Below are 6,000 nucleotides of genomic sequence, written 5' to 3' on the forward strand. Positions count from 1 at the left end.
TTTGTCTTCGAAACTGTCAATAACGTTCCAGACAGAGTTTTGTGAGAATTTTATGTTATTTTTGTGACTTTCTTTTTGTTTATTACAGCTTGCAATAACACTGGATAACAGCCAAAAAATCGTCAGGTGTTTCTCAGATAATTTAGGTGTTTGGAGTCCGAATATCACATTGATTTTGCTCTATCAAGCCAATTTTTTTAGATACACCCATAGTCCTACCTGACGAGCTATAGATAGGCTAATATCAGGGGGTTTGAGTTAAATCATATTTTTCTTGAAGAATATATCGAATTACAATGCACAGACACGAATAATATTATAAATAATTAATATATTTGTGTTTATCATAAATTTATGTGTATAAATATGATAAATATGTATAAAATTTATTTAATATTTAATATATTTTGTGTGAATTTAGGCTAACGAGGGTTATACTTTAGTAAATTTATGTCATTCTTCCCAAGGACTCCCTAGTGACAATATTGCCTCTTAGATTCTCTCTCATATTCCCATTACCTTAACATTCATTGCCTTTGCCTTAAATTAACTCATTGTTGGTTCAGTGTGTGTTTAGACATGGAAGTTGGTGCACGCCGGTTTTGTTATGCGGGTTCGTGTCTCTGAGAAAATAGTACAATTATGGCATATTCAGTGGCTATAAATCCTAGTACTAATTTATTAACTGTCTATTTTTCAGTATGAACGTATTTAAAGAGCAGTAAACGGGGATTCGGCTTATATTTGTTTATACACATGAAGCTTGGGTTAATGAAACAGTTCACAGGCGCTCTGGACAAGGATGTGAGGTGCTTCAACTACCTGTGCCGAGCCTTTCCTCGACTGACCATTGAGAAGCTGAAGGCCGGAATTTTCGATGGCCCACAGATACGGCAGCTCATAAAGGACACAGAGTTCCAAAATTCCATGAACAACCTAGAGTGCGTCGCGTGGAATCATTTGTGCAGGTGGTGAACAACTTCCTGTCGAACACGAAGGCAGCAAACCACGCCAGACTCATCAGCAGCATAATAGAGGCCTTCCAAAACCTCGGGTGTTTGATGAGTATAAAGATGCACTTCCTGTTCTCACACATGGAGAAGTTTCCTGAGGCGATGAGCGACGAGCAGGGAGAAAGGTTCCATCAGGACATGCGCCAAATGGAGGAGAGGTAACAGGGGAGGTGGGACGCAGTCATGATGGCGGACTACTGCTGGTCGCTGAAGAGAGACAACCAAGCAACTGCTCACACGCGGGAATCGAAGAAACGCCGATTAATGCCGTGAATTCTGAACTTTTGTGTCATGTAACGCTCATCCTTATACTAATCCTATGATAATTATGCTAATTAAATTTGATGGACTAAATAAAAACTGAATGAATTTGGATACGTTGACTTTTATTTCTTGAGAAAAACGGAAAAAATCGTCAGGGGTTTCTCAGCTGATGATTCGCAAACATTTTTTTTTTTTTTTTTACGAAAAATCGATTTTTTTTTTAAATTCTGTAGCAAAAAAAAACCTGACCTGATTGAGCAAAATCAAGGTCATTTTCGGACTCAGAGCATCAAAATTAGTCTAATTCAATTGGAAAACCCAGGACGATTTTCAAAACATATTTTTTTGTTACCCAGTGTAATTAATAGTTTGTTTTTTTTTAATTTTAGCATTTACCTTTGATGTTGTTATTGGTCCAGTAACAGGTTTTGAAACCTTTTTTCCGTTTTCTGTTGTTGTTGTTGTTGTTGGTGGTGGTGGTGGTGGTGGTGGTGGTGGTGTCTGAGATTTAATCAAATCAACATGTGTTTCTTCGGGGTTTGGGGGAATTTTCTTCTTCAAATCCATCTGAAGTTTCCACAGTATTGAGAATAAAAATGGCTTGGAGCGTGTGAAGTAAACAATTTTCTATTTTATACGTAGCATTTTTTTTTTCTAAACTATTAACAGAATATATATCTTGAGATCGAACAAAAAGAATCAATCGCCTTTTTTATTATATTTTTCATTTTTATTTATTTATTTATTTTTTATTTATTCATTTGCAAAAATTATTAACATAACGCTCTTTGTGTTACAACATTTAATTTTTTTCAGAAAAAACTTAGAGCAAAAAGGCGAACCACTGAGAAATTACATTAAGGGACTTTTTATTGATAACTTTTTTATCCGCTGAAGAATTTTTTTTTTAATTGGTGCGATCAAATATGAGTTGGTGGTTCCTAAAAATTTCAGAATTTTGTACAGTTTAGTAAAACTTATTGGTCCTTACTGGTGTGTACAGAGCCGTAGTCCTGTACGACTCTGAGTCGTGGACAACCTATCGTCACCAACTACGACTCCTTGAGCGTTTCCATCAGTGCTGTCTCCTCACCATCCTCAACGTTCACTGGAATGACTTTGTCACTAATGTTGAGGTCATCGAGCAGGCGGAGGCCATGCTGCAGAGGTCACATCTACGCTGGGCCGGGCACGTCTCCAGAATGGAGGATCACCGCCTGCCCAAGATAGCTCTACATGGCGAACCATCCACTCGCCGCCATAACAGAGGGGCACCGAAAAAAAAAACAATATAAAGACTCTCTGAAGAAGTCTCTCGGTGACTACCACATTGACCACCACCAGTGGTCTACTCTCGCTGTTGACTGTGACACCTGGCGACGCACTGTCCACTAGGCTGTCACCTCCTTTGAGGTCCCCGCACAGAGAATCTGCAGGAGAAACGCTGCAGGATAAAGATCCAGGAAGCCTCAGCCGCCGTACCTGATGTGACATTTGACTTGCTTGTCCCGCATCGGGCTCGTCACCCACAAGCGTTCCTGCAGTCGAAGTGGATAGTCCCCTTCATAGGATCTTTGTTCTCGAAGCAAAGCCAAGACAGGTCCTTTAAACGTTGTCATCCGATTCTAAGGTACTGACTCTCTGAATGATTTGTTTCTAGCGTTTTTAGAGCACTATACTTCAGTGGATGTTGTTGAGGTGAATCCTTTGCAATACCACCTTGTTAGTTCGAATAAAGTTGTCAAGGTATTTAAAATTTGACTTTTCTACGTGCGTTCTCGAATCCTTATTGGCAGTTGTTCTAGGAACACTGGAGTTTTCAAATGTTCAGTTTTTTCCTTCGTGAGTTCCCGAAACCTAGTCGCGAGAGAGTCATAACAGAAGACATGAACAACAGGGTTAAATAGAAATAATATATTGCATAAGAAAGTGGAACACAAAGAAAAGTTGTTGGGGCTTCCAACTAGTAAGTTAGACAGTCTGAAGTCTCGCATTAGATCGCGATATTCCCCTATGAAAGTGTTAGCCTTGTGGTTTATATAACGGTTAGCAGAGTTCATTATGCGTGAGAACTGCTGGGTCCTTCACCCTCACTTTCTTTCTCACTTTGGACCGGAATTTTTTTTAGGATGGGACTTTCCTCTCCTCTCGCCGTTTTCTCTGCTTGAGCAAAAGCACCGTCGCCTATCCATCTGAGTTCGGTCTTTTTTCGCTCTCAAATCTCAAGAATTCTCGCGGTTAATCTCGCCCTCTTTCCCATAAAACAAACAATACCTACCGCTTCTTCTTCTCCTTCTTCTTCTTCTTCGTCTTCTTCGTCTTCTTCACCTCCCAGCCCCTGTGTATTGACAGCAAGCAGAACACACTTTCTGTCTTTTGGAGGTGAGTGAATTAGAAGAATTACTACTACAATAAGTAAGTCCCCATAACGATCGTCCTTATATTTTATTTTACATATTCATCTTAATATGTAACCTAAGCTAGATGCCGCATTTCTCTATATCTGTTATCTAGCTGTATTCTACTCCCTAGGCGTCGAAATGCCTCGGTATATAGAGCATTTATTACTCCTCTTTCTATATGATTTTTTTGCTTTTTTTTTTTTTTGTTTTTATTTTACTTCAGTCGAAGTTCTCAAAAATCAAGAGGCCCACTACCTGGGGCAAACACTTGAACTCTATATGAGATACATAGATATTCGAATGTTCCATTAAACTTCTTTATCTCTTAAACACTGAGTAAAGTAATTTAGAACATAATTCCCCTCGCTCCAATTAACCATTTTCTTATGTTGTAGTATGTCTTTCGTTTTTGCTTCTTGGTTTTACTGGATTCCAGCACAAAAATTTATCTAGTCTGATGGTGTATCTAGCTTCGTATTTTTACTTGAAGTAACATCACTTAAAGAAGGTGCACCATTCCTTGTAAAAAACTAATGTGGGTAAGCCATAGAGGGGAGATCTTATTTGGGCAGTGGATACTATGTGATTTTGAATATTTGGTCAGGGTTTACTTCTAGGGAAAAGTATCCTCATGCCAGGATGTTCTAACAAAACCCTGAACAGGGAGACCATTACACACTCAAGGACAGTGTCTAGTAGGCATTCATAAATATCTATATTTTTTATTTCGCTTAAATGTATACTTATATATATATCCACACATTATATATCCACACATTATATATCCACACATTATATATCCACACATTATATATCCATACATTATATATCCACACATTATACATCCACACATTATATATCCACACATTATATATCCACACATTATATATCCACACATTATACATCCACACATTATATATCCACACATTATATATCCATACATTATATATCCACACATTATATATCCACACATTATATATCCACACATTATACATCCACACATTATACATCCACACATTATATATCCACACATTATATATCCACACATTATACATCCACACATTATACATCCACACATTATATATCCACACATTATATATCCACACATTATATATCCACACATTATACATCCACACATTATACATCCACACATTATATATCCACACATTATATATCCACACATTATACATCCACACATTATACATCCACACATTATATATCCACACATTATATATCCACACATTATATATCCACACATTATACATCCACACATTATATATCCACACATTATATATCCACACATTATATATCCACACATTATACATCCACACATTATACATCCACACATTATACATCCACACATTATATATCCACACATTATATATCCACACATTATACATCCACACATTATACATCCACACATTATATATCCACACATTATATATCCACACATTATATATCCACACATTATATATCCACACATTATACATCCACACATTATATATCCACACATTATATATCCACACATTATATATCCACACATTATATATCCACACATTATATATCCACACATTATATATCCACACATTATACATCCACACATTATACATCCACACATTATATATCCACACATTATATATCCACACATTATACATCCACACATTATACATCCACACATTATATATCCACACATTATATATCCATACATTATATATCCACACATTATATATCCACACATTATATATCCACACATTATATATCCACACATTATATATCCACACATTATATATCCACACATTATACATCCACACATTATATATCCACACACACGCACACAAATATATAAATATATATTTTTATACTTTTAACATACTTCCCATCCTCTTGATTAACTTGAACCTGTCTAAGAATCTGACATGAAGATTATATAAACAACGTATAATTTCGATTTGAACTTTTAGCGAATAAAACTTTCACTAAGAAGAGCACGACTTGGCTTCCTTCTTTTGATTCAAGATTCAAGTCGAAAGAAGAAAAAAAAAATAACAAAATACGGCGATCGGAGAGATTTGACATGAAGTCATCAACTCCGCAATCGGAAAGGCTTTACAAGCATTGGAAACTAACGTTGGAAAAGTGTGAATAGAAAAAAATAAGGTGGGAGTAGTTGGGGAGTATGCGCTGTAATTCCAAGATGAGTGCAATTTGCTGGGGGGGGGGGTCCAGGGGCGAAAAGAAAAAAAATTAGTGCATGGGCATCTTGGATGTTTCCTATTTAGTGGTGGGCTTTCTCTCGACTAGCAAAGAAAAAGATTTCCCTC

This window comes from Euprymna scolopes, chromosome 35 (genome assembly GCF_053919585.1).
Source record: "Euprymna scolopes isolate OS-2025 chromosome 35, ASM5391958v1, whole genome shotgun sequence".
Taxonomy (NCBI): Eukaryota; Metazoa; Mollusca; class Cephalopoda; order Sepiida; family Sepiolidae; genus Euprymna; species Euprymna scolopes.